This window comes from Colius striatus, chromosome 2 (genome assembly GCF_028858725.1).
Source record: "Colius striatus isolate bColStr4 chromosome 2, bColStr4.1.hap1, whole genome shotgun sequence".
NCBI lineage: Eukaryota > Metazoa > Chordata > Aves > Coliiformes > Coliidae > Colius > Colius striatus.
This window is the reverse complement of record NC_084760.1, coordinates 12442429-12454878: the sequence shown is the minus strand read 5'-3', so window position 1 is coordinate 12454878 and position 12450 is coordinate 12442429.

The window sequence follows — 12450 nt, the reverse complement described above, 5'->3', positions numbered from 1 at the left end:
TCATTCACAGAGGGAGAGATGGAGAAACATTGCTTTTTTGACTCCATACAGCGTGATTGCAGTGAAAACAAGTTACACATCAGTTAGTTCCTCTTCTAACTGCATCTCATTCATTCTGTGGCTTGCTTATGACCAGCTGAAAAACATGTAACTTCCTTCACAGTATTTGATCACCAAATATGCAAAACTCCCTTTTAAATCAGAGAAGAGGAATTTCAGTTACTGTACGTAAGTCTGTTGATGTAGGAATAAATACTAGAATGCTGTGGTCATAACATTGGTTTCCTTCTTTTTTTTTATGGAGGAGCATTTAGCTGACAAAGGAATACAAATACCTAGTTCTTGTATCTTCATTTTATTCTGGTAGTTACAGAAACATTAACACAGCTTGTATCCCCAAAGAGAAATGATAAAATAAGTGTCAGTAATGTGTGAAAAGCAAGTGCTGTGTTCTTTAAAGGAAAAGAGAAATGAACAGAAATGGTTGCTTTGATAGAAGTGTTAGAAGAATTTAAATGAAGGCATCAAAATTACAGCTATGCTTGAATAGAGAGAATTAAGTGCATAGCTAAAATAGATATCCTGTGACACTCATCTGTCTCATTAGGCAGTGCTTTGACTAAACAAACCAAAATGTTCACCCTCTAATGGCATTATGTAGTATTTTCCTCTGCTACTAATTTATTTTGTCATGTTCCATGGTATGAACAAATTGAATACCATACATGTCTCAAATGTCTCAAACAATTAGATTTGTCTTGGTTTTTCTTGCTATCTATCTGCTCGTCTGTCTAACACTATCAGGTTGATGCTCATGAGAAGTACCATGGAGTTGAGGTACCATCAGCTAACTAAATCTCACAGAAACGGAGTTGAAGTGCCTCTTGAAGCTGCTGTGGATTTTCAAGGGTCAATACCAGCTTCTGAAACAAAGACAATGTGGGAAGTTTTGCTAACTGCAAGGACACAAGCAGGTCAAATGAGACATTTGACACCTGGGACAAAATCCCATGCAAGTTTTTGCAGGCCTGTAAGGACACGAGTGTGTTAACCCTAAGGGTACACTGCCAGAAGTAGCCTTCCAAAGGTGATGTTAGTACATGTTGCTGTAAGTAAAATTTCTTTACCATTGTACTTGGAGATAATCCATCCTGGGGCTATCTTTCTGCTAATTTCCTGTTAGCCTGTCCTTTCAGCACAAACCAGCAAATGTGCCCCAGATAATGCAACTCCTTCTCTGAGTTACAGTAACCACTGTAAAGTGTCTGGGTAATAGCCTTGTTCTTTTATGAAAACATTGGTCTTTGTTGTGTTTTAGTTGAATCTAGTCCTGCGTGTGTGCTGGCCAGTGTTTGAGTAGTATCCGCGTGTCTCTGCAGAGACTACTGTGAGCCCCTGTGTCATGCAGGCACACCACAACCAGGTAGAAATCTTTATAGTACTCCAAAAATGCTTTCTTTGAAAACTGGGAGATATAAAGAGTATATCACATCCACATTAAAAGAAAATTAGCAGTAGTCCAAATATACTGACTGAGTTGAGGTCCCACAACTTCTGTATGTCGCATCTAAATCAACTTGAGCAACACCCTCACCAAAGGGAGCCAGACCCCTCTCCTGTCTGTGAGTACAACCAAACCTTCCTAACCTAAGGCCTGAAAAAAACTTAGACTTCAGGGCTGTTCGTAAGGATGTCCACATTGCCTCTTGCCATGGGACTTTGACTAACTGACTTCTACATTTTTCTGCCTGTTAGACACTGCTACAGCTTGGTGTCTCTGTCTCTGCAAATGTGCTGTACTTTGCCTGTGTCTTCAAAGGCACTTGAGGAAGATACTAGGAGGTTGTGTTGAGCTTAGGAGTGTTTTCTTCATTCACTCAGGTACCCTGGGCATGGTCTTGCTCTGTCAGTGTGGTGAGCACTTTCCTCCAGCCAGCCCTGGTACACATTTGGAGATGGAGATGCAGTGAAGTCCTATTAACACCCCCAGCAGATGTTTCTGGGATAGGGCTGCAGTGAGCATTGTAGGATTGCCTCTGCCTCATAGCATGGGCACAGCCTGGAAGCATTGTGCTTTGAAAGCTGAACAGATATTATACATTGCCTTGCAGGACCAGGAAGCATGTCATTAGCACGCAGATGTTCAGGGTGAGCTGTCTGCTCAAACCAAGGCAACGACTCCATCAGGAACAGTGCTGGCTGGCCATCCTGATCCTTCCCCCTGGCCTGCAGATGTCTGAAGACTGCTGTGGATGCAGCCAAGTGTGTACCCTACAGCTTCAGTGTCTGCACACAACCTCAAAAAGAAGTTATTTTTAATCCTACAACCAACAGTGCTGCTCTGAAAGGTCAGTAAACACCAGCCATGGCTCAGTGCCAGAAAAGTCAGCAGGAATCCAAATAAAATGAGACAGGTTTTGAACAAGATATTGTACTTTATTGCTGTGTAATGATCCATGGTTACATACATACAGACAGCATGGCTTGTCGGCCAACTTCATGCATGACTCATTCCCAGCTCTGAAAATAGAGACCGCTGCCTGGTGAGTCTCTCTGCTATGCTCGGGCAACAGTGATATCCCTGGGCAGAGATTAAAAACGAGCACCAGACAGCAAGAAACACAGCTGGAGAGGCATGGAAAAGCTCCCATACCATGCTATAGATGGGTGTTTCTCCTAGTAGTTTCTGATCAAATAGGCAAGGACACAGGAATGTTTTATACTGGATGAAACTACAAAGCAAGCTTTCGCCTAGAAGGCACCTGGGAAATTGCTCAGATGCATTTTCTCTTTAATGAAAACATTCTTTAAAACTTAAATGCTGGTAATGGCAAAGTTAAATGAGGTCATTATTGCAATTCTAGTTATGTAAGTTAGAAATGAACATCAAGAACTTTTTTTTCCTTACGAGAATCATGGAAGTTTGTTTTCAAGGAACTGGAAAAAAGACTCAAAGATCTAGATCCAGCTCCTAGATCTGTGGCAATTTTCCTGCAATATTTTAGTCATCTGTCCCCTTCTACCCCAGTTCCTCATTTCTGCAGGGAAAGAAACCAATAAAACCTAACTTTTGTTTAGTATTTAGCTTAGCTTTAACTTTTTTTTTAATGTTTATGATATTTTAATCTAATTCAAATTTTATTGAAAAATGTAGAAACAAAATCTCATCTCTGCTCCTAGCAATTGGAATTTAGTCAATAATTTGACCACTGGGATATGGAATTTTCCTGGACAGAAGTATCATTAAGACTACTAATGAGGAGGAGACTTTGAAGCAGACCAATACTCTATCTATGTAGGTTAACTCCAAACCAGCAACTGGTATCATTTGCACAGCTTCCCTTCCTAGTCCCTGTTTTTTAGTGAGCTGTAGAACAGCACATTTTCACTGACAGAATGAACTAAGAAAATAATCTGAATTAAAAACAAACAAACCAATAAACAAACAAGAAACTGAAAGATCCACTTAAGCTGTGTTGAATGGAAATGACTAGTACAATGGGAAAAAATGGAGAAGTTGGAAAATGCTAACTTTAAAAACTGTAATATGTAAACAGTACACTACATTTTCCACCTGTCCTTCATAATAAATCAAAGAAAGGAAAATTACATAGCTTCAGGTATCTGAAACTTTCAGAAGTGCAGGACCCATCCAGGACTAGCCAGGGATTAGATCAGAGAGAATGTGCAGTGAATGTAGTGAGAAGATACTTTGGGATTTATCTGAGGGGAAACGAAAAAGTGTGTGAGCACATATTAACAACTGAAGCAGAAAGGGAACAGAGAGTAGACAGCAACCATAAAACCAAATACAGATATCTGTGTGAGACAAAAATAAAACAATCAGAGCCACATGCAAGTTAGAGGAATACCAGTAACTGTAAACAGTGATTGCCTTCTCCCTTTTTGATCCCTGTTATGTTCAAGGAAACGAGACTGTGAGTTTTCTTCCTTTTTTCATTTATTTTTCTTTTTTTTTTTTACAGTGACACAGCATCCCAGAAGAAGCTGATAACATCAGTTCATCAGTTTTCAGAATATACTCAACTGACACCTTTTCAAAGCCCTTCACAACTACAGAGACCCAGTGTCTGGCTGTCGATATTTTATTGTACCTGTTATGACGGGAGAGAAAAGTGATCTCACTATGTCAAGGTGAAGAGTATTAGTGGTGGTTACATGGAAAAATATGATTTTACTGTTAACTTGAAAAATCAGCACATTAGCAGTGTAAGTTGTTAGACTGTGAAGACAAGGTTGTGTGGAACAGGATGCATGGTGGAAAAAGACCTGGGAGTGTTAATCGGTATCTGGCTGAACATGAGCCAGCAGTGTGTCCAGGTGGCCATGAAGGTCAATGGCATCCTGGATTGTATCAGAAATAGTGTGACCAGAAGGATCAAGGAGGTGATTATTGCCTGTACTCAGTGCTGGTGAGGCCGCACTTCAAATACTGTGTTCAGTTCTGGGCCCCTCACTACAAGAAGGACACTGAGGTGCTGGAGCGTGTCCAGAGATGGGCAAGTCTGATGAAGAGCAACTGAAGGAGCTGGGGATGTTTAGTCTGGAGAAGAGATGGCTGAGGGGAGACATGATCACTCTCTATAGCTACCTGAAAGAAGGCTGTGGTGAAGTGGGGGTTGGTCTTTTCTCCCAAGTAAAAAGTTTCAGGACAAGAGGAAATGACCTTAAGTTGCACTTAAGTTTTAGTTTGGAGGTTAGGAAGAACTTTTTCACTGAGAGGGTTGTTAAACACTGGAGCAGGCTGCCCAGGGAGATGGTTGAATCACTGTCTCTGGAGATACTTAAAAGACATGTAGATGAGGTGTGAGGGACATAGTTGAGTGATGGACTTGACAGTACTGGACTAATGGTTGGACTTGATGATCTTAAATTCTTTTCCAACCTTAACAATCCTATGATTCTGTGATTCTATGCTAATTCCAACAGTGACCTGATAAAAGAATATTTTAACATAAAAATTAACATGAAAAGAATCCTTATTTTTAAGGATTACCTCAACTTCATTTTCAGTAATACACTTGAAACAACACTAAACATAAAGACTTAGAAGAGTAGCAAATACTGAAGTAGTCCTTTCCAGCTCAGTTCTGGCGGATGAGCACAGTGCAGTGAGGCCTGGCTGATGGGTCTTGAGAGGAGAGCTGGGCTCAATATTTGCTGGAGAAGTGAATATAATCACTTCTTTTTAATCATGGGAAAGTCTTCCCCCTGCCCCATGCCTCATGCTGTAAGTGAAAAAGAAGCTTGTGTATGAGTAATGACTCTTCAAAGTACCTGTTGTTCTGATTTCATACTCACCCAGCAATTTACACGCTGGATGGTCTCTAGTGAGGGTCCATTTAGCAACAAGTTATTGTGAGCAATGCTGCATATCTTTAGCTGTTAGCTGACTGACTGACAAGCTCCTGGCCATTAGCACAGGATAAATGAAAATTTATAAACATCTCTTACAATCTGTTTAATCTCTCCTTAAAAAGCATCTGTGGTGTGTACACCCTGTGCACAGTTATTCTACTTTTAGCTATGGTTTTCAGCTCTAAGTTGGTAGCTTCTGTATTCTCAAGCTTTAATTTTCTCTCTTTTCTGAGTGCTCTTTCCAGAAACTATAATTCCCTTGCAACGTGTGTAGCTTCACAGTTTAGAGATTAATGAATTGTGTTACATTGCAGCCTTACTTCTTGCTCTGGAATTACATGACAAATCAGCAGGGATATATCTGCTGCTTCTCTGCAAATGTCTTATGAATAGTCACAGTCCTACTGTTAGAGCATCTAGGGTGACTGGAGAGAGAGAGATCTCCTCTTTGATTTATTTGTAAAAAGCAAGTTCCCATAATGCAAGGTTTACACTCTCCCCCAGAATGCAGTCACTAGTGAGGAGGAGAGGTTAATAAAGTCATATCAAAGTCTCATAAAGGAGTTTATTTCACCAGAAGGCCCTTCTTTTTTTCCCAGTGAAATGGGCTGCAATGCACTTGCCAAACTACTCCTCCATTGCTAACAGGAATAAGCACAGAGCTAAATCAATGAAACAGGTGTGTCTGGATAAGGCAGATTTCCTTTTATGTGTCAGAAAATAGGAGCATGTTAATTAGTTTTGTAATTTGCTGACAGTGTTTTACTCAGTGGAAAACAGCAGTCAGATGAGCACTCTTTATATGGTAGTTGTACCCCATGACACTGATCCAGTACAAGCCTTGGCTCCTTAGAGCTCACTTGCATATCTGAACATCCAAGCTCCAGATTTTTTCCACTGCAAGCATGTTTGAAGGTTAATAGCATCCTTTCTGGTTTGCTTGGATTCTGCAAGACAGCTTCCAACTGCTCCAGAAATTATTAATCTGTGTAACTACAGTGATGAAGTGCCAGCATACTGCAGGTAAGGTTTAAAAAGGCAAAGGACTCAGCCATACCTGTTTCTACTGTCTTTGTTCCCCTTTGCCTGAAAATATCTTGCAGCTGAGATTTTTGAAACAACAATAATAACAAATTTGGATTGTTAAAATTGGATGTACATCAAGGTAAATTCATCTGACCTGTACTTACATGTGATAACTGTCTTGCTAATGTACAGCCCCCATTTTTGTTGGTGTAACTCAGAATTGGTCAGGTTGGCTTCTCCTTATGAAATAACAGAGACTATCTGTTGATTTCCTTAAACCCTCCAAAACAATGATACGGTAAATCACTTTTTCTTTTTACTTTGGATATCAATCCAACTGTTTTCTGCAGCAATGCTTTCTAAAAGGTTTGGTTTACACCAAAAAGGAACAATGAACCAATGTTGTTGATAAAATTGTTGAATCAGGGCATTATAGCATTCTCACAGCCCTTTTCCTTTCCTATTCTTCACTAACAGCAATGTCAACATGCCTCACCAAAAAAACACATTCTCACCTAGATTTTGGACTAGATGTTTTAAGGAAAAGTTCTCTAATCTGTTTTTGTCTTGTATTCAACAAAACAAACTCTATACCCCAAAGTTATTCTTCCAGACAGGATGTCAGTATTGTATTAGCTTATCTTTTCATAGATGCTGCCAGAAAGCTAAATGCAGACATCACATCAAGTGAATACTAGTTACAAAAGGACTCTGCTACAATGTATTTCTTGTGTTGTGAAGTTGTGAGGAATGATCATCATCTCCTAAATGGAGATGTCCTCTTCCTCGGTAAGGTTGATGAGCCTTTTGTAATGAGTAAGGGTTTTTTTTTGATGAGTCACCAATTCAGATCAGCTTTCATAGGTTATATGAATGAGAATGAAAGCTGAAGTTAGAAAAACATCCCATTTATCTCCAACTGTGGCTGGTTAGTAGCTAAGAAACAATTTGATTTCACACTTCAGAAACTAAAAACTATAAATTACCCTCCAAATATTAATTTTAATAGTTTTGTAATTAAGTTTAAACCTTTTAATCTACCCATTGAGCTGCAGCATTGTTGTGCTTATGTACTTTAATATAACCCAGACTCTTTTACTTCCAGAATATAAAAAAATTAGTAACAGTAGTAGTCCTATTCAGAACAAAGTGCTTGTTTTCAAGTTCTGCATGCATACTTTAAATTGTTAAGTATAACTACAATTTTCCAATCCAGCAGGCATGGGAGTGTTCCTCCTTGTCTTGCCTGTTAAATTTAGTTAGATGCCCTAACTAAACTAAACTAGGGGAGCAGACTGTTCACCACTGGCAGGTAAAATCAGGAAATAAAAATATTGACTCAAGACCTTTGCAGGACAATTAAACAGCTAATGAAAGGGCTAAAGTTCCTAAACCCACATTGAACAGGAAAGAAGTATGACCTGCCTTAGTTTGGCATTCCTCTGGGCCCTACTTTTGACATCAACATGCTTTGGCTGTGGAAAGTGTAGAGATATGCTTGCAAAGTATCACAAGTAAGTGCTTTGTCAAGCGTCTGTCAACCAAATCAGACATTTTATTCCCTATTTCTATTTTTCCAGAAAGGATGTTAACATTGCTTTACATTTCCTTTGGACAACTAGTGGCAGTGAAGTTGTGGCAAAGAATCTGAATTCCAAACAGTGGAGGCAGAGTCCATTCCTCCTGCACAGCTGCTTCCCTGGCTGTCAACTAACTCTTCCAAGGCGAATGTGGAAGAAGTCTAGATACCAAGAGCAGGAGTAGTTTCTCCTGAGGGCCTACTCTAAAGCAATAGATCTTCACTGTCATCACTTTCCCAAACCATTCAGAGTAAGTAAGTTTGGTATGGATATTCTGGTACGTCCCGTGGACTGTGATTATGAGTGGGAGAAGTAGTGTCCTGCCTGGGCTGTTTTATGCCCCAACACATGCAGAGACCATGCCTATGTGTGCCTGTTAGCTCACAAGAGTTAGTAACTTGGTTACTAACTACTGAACCTCCCCAAGTCAAGTGCCAGTCCTAGCAGCGTAGGACTTTTTTATGGGTATTTTGAGCTTCAAAAGATGATGATATACAACTATAGTATGACACAGGTTTTCATTTAGTTGAAAACTGTTATATTTGATGAACTCTGCTGGCTCAGTTCAGCCAGAATCCAGAATGACTATAAATACAGGTGTTTTCTGGGTTTCAAAGCAAGAGGCAGAACTTGAAGCATCCACATATGTGTAGGTAGAGATATGGAGAGAATCAAAGGAAAAATATACATGAAGGAGGGTAAAGATTCATGTTCTGAAATCTAAAATGTCACTACATTTCCTCATTGGATGAAAAGACTTTTCTTTTCTTTTTGTTACTCTTGTGAAAGATTCAGATACTAGAGGCTATACTCAGAGATGCAGAGAATTAGGAGAAACAAAGCAGTCCTTTTAGGAACAAAACTTCAAGGCAAGTAAATTAATATCCAGAGAGACTGAGTTTTCTGCTTTTCCTGGGGGTACTAGACTTAGGGACATGAGTTATGGGTTTCAAGGCTCTGTACCATGCACTGATTTCCCAAACTAATTCATCCTCATCATAGAAAACCTGCATTTTGGGAGAACTGTAAGATATAATCAGATGGGGATCGTCTAGTAACCAGATTGCAATAACTCTGTCAAGACAGAAATTGCACTGCCTGCCCAAAGAACAGCAAATACAGAACAGCAAATAGACATGTCTTTAAGAAAGCTGAGTGCTGGGTGGCAGAAGTGACTCAGTTAATCCCATGAGTGGAACTGCCAGAGCTCACCTTGTTCAGCAAAGGCTAACAGGGAATACGTCTGTCCTGCGTAAATATATCAGGAGGATAAACATCAGGAAGGGAAAAGAGCTGGTTAATCTAAAGGACAATATTGGCTCAGGAGGAAATGGTTATAAACTGATCATGAATAAATGGAAACTGGAAGCCAGAAGTAATTTTCTCACCCATCACAGTGAGGCTCTGGAGCAGTCTGCTGGTAGGAGAAGTAGAAATTAACTCTTTCTTGCAAATAGAGCCCAGGGAAAGGAATATATGACATGACAACCTGTGGTAGCAGATTCTGGGATTGATATGCTCCTAACTGACAAGGAGTAATCACTGGAAAAAGCCTATTATCTCAGATGAGGACTGTCTTGCCCATTGTCATTTGCTGTGAATGTTAATGCCATGCTTACCAGCCTTATCTCCCAGAATAAATGAATGCTCAATGTTTTTCAGAACCAACAGGGAGACTATTTCTGACCTGACAATCACACCCACCACACTCTGGATAGTTACACATTTGCCCAGAGTTGTCAGAAAAGGCATAGGAGTTTAGTGACCTTACAGAAGGTTGAGCCTCATGTAACATAACTCCCATGGTTTTCTTGCTCTCTGTGTTGCAGGGGAGCCTTGGTGGGTTGGTGGAAATAAGTTCTGATGAATGGACAGAGCAACGCCTTAAAAATTGCACTGGCTTACAGCAGGGCTTCCCTCACTTTTGTTGCTTGAACCTTCCTTTCAAAATTAGAATGGCTTAGACAGGTGCTTCTTACCGATACAGGAAGAGTATCTTATTCAGGAGTGTCTTATTCAGAATTATCTCTTTGAAGAAAGATTTGATAGAAGAATCCTACTTATAAATTTCTATCAGGCATATTTAGAGCAGGGATTTATTGCAACTGTTAGCCCCAAAAAGGGTGGATCCAGGGTGCTTTATCTGGATGATGAACACAGATAGCAAATGATTAACATAAGTATTGAGGACCTGCAGAATATATATATTTGCATATGGAAAAGAGCTTGCTAAGGGTGCCTAAGAGCAAGAACAGCCTTTCTTACAGCCAGGACATATCAAGTGGTTGGTCTAACCCCCACTTTCTGTCACTTGGCGTTGCAGGAGGCTGTAAAACTCCCTGTCCTGAACTATTTGTTTTGTCCTACTATCAGTCTTCTCACTGTGTGTAAAGGAAACGTGCTGGTGGTTGCCGTAGGTCTGGAAACACAGAATCTAATTGCATTTGTAAATTGTCCTTGTTACTATGCCACTGTTAGCTGCAGAAACTTTCATTGGTTTTTTAATTAATCAGCATGGCAAGGAGAGGGAGTGGAAGAGGCCCAAAGTAACAGACTGGTGTCTATTTGCACTGACATCTGAGGTTGTCTTTAAATGGTTTGGGATATTATGATAATAAATACAGGAGCTGGAAGTCTTTAGATCTTATATTACTTTTTTTCTTCTGGATGTGAGTTTTATATTATTTGGAAGAAAACCAATTTTTATTGTTGAAAATTACTTCACTGATGACCTACCTATAACTATGATTTTATGTGGCTATCAGCTTTCTGCTGGAAAGAAACAGAATTGATTTTATTGGTTTGTATTATGTTTTTTTCTGAGATCACTGATGAGAAAGAAAAATATTATACTTATCCATAATGACATGTAATATCTTTTATGACAAAGAGAATTAATAGCTTGACTACTAATAGTGAAAGAAAAGACAAAAATGCCTTTAGAAAAATGTTTGAACTTACTCTAGTATTAAGTAGAGACTTTACAGTATCTTCATATTTTTCTTGCAAAAGGGAACCTTCATGCATCATTCATAGCAAGCAAGAATTTCTGTTCAGTATGATGCTTCTTCACAGATTACCTTCATTCTTTTTCAGAGTCGTAGATGACTCAACTCAGTCATATAATTCAGGAAAACCACAGAACTACTCTTTTATCCTGCAAATAAAAGAGAAAAATAACTTTCAGTGCTAAAGATATAGTTTGCAATGGTAAGCAGGTCTACTGAGCTGAATGGGAGTGTTATAATAGGGTAGTTTTATCAAATGTATCTCCTGAACAAAGCACTTCTACAACATTTTCTTTAAAGCTGAAATTTCCTTTCAGCCTAGGTACATGTACATGATATACTTAACCACATGGGATCACTTACAAAACAGTCTGGATCTCATGCTGTTTTCCATAACCCACACCTTTTTTGATCATTTTCTGGCTCATCCATATCTCCCTGAGAGTTTAACAATGTAAAAATCTGAACTTTGAAACCAGTTCCTGTCTGAATTAGAACTGATGGGCAGAAGACTCATAAAAAACTAGCCATGTGACAAATAAGCAAAAGCTGGTTTGCTAGAGCTGCCAAAAAGTAGGCCATGTGGAAAGCATCTGCAGATGCCTCATTTAGCAACCAGAACTAGGTTTGAGCAATGAGTGCCTCAGATCATCCACCTGCCAGAGGTGCTACATCCTGCTCCTTTAATGGGGCCAAAGGAAAGGAGCAGGCACAGTGTCCAGGTTGTCCATGTCTCATAGGCTGCCTGACTTCAGCTTCAGTCATTCACATCTTTCTGCTCCCTGATTTTAATTTGACTTTTCAGATCTAGTTGAATGCCCTCATGTTTTGGCTAACATTCCTAATTTACTGTACCCAAGTCAGGAAGTCCTAACCAGTGTTTATTGAAATAAAACCAGCACTAACATCAAAGAATAAGTATGAAAATAATGTTCTTAGAGTTAGGCTAGTGAAAAAGCATCTGCATCCATTACAATGCCTTTAAACAAGTTATTCTCATTCATGTATTTTCTTCACCTTTGCCTGAGTTCTTGTAAAGATTTTTCCATTGGCTTATATCTCCATAATCAGGAGAGACTGAGTCCTGCCTACTGTTCATGAACAGTTACTGAATCATATTATTTTGTAACATGCAATTGCCAGGAAAATGTACTTTTATGATAGAGGGGGTTTGTAGCAGAGATTAGTTCAGTCCTCTGCAGTTACTGATCTGAAAGAAAGCTGTTTTGGCAGATAACAGCAAGGTCATTCTTCTGAACTCTTTTGTACCCAGTACGATGGTATTTAACAACAAAGCAACTTACCAGAATAATGATTGTTTCTCATCCTTGAGTCCAAGAAATCAGGTTTTGGAGCTTCTGTTTTCTTTGATCTTACCTTCATGATGAAAAAAAACCCAAACCAAGCCTAAATGAAAACACAGCCTGGCCCAAGAAATACTAAACACAGCAAAAGAA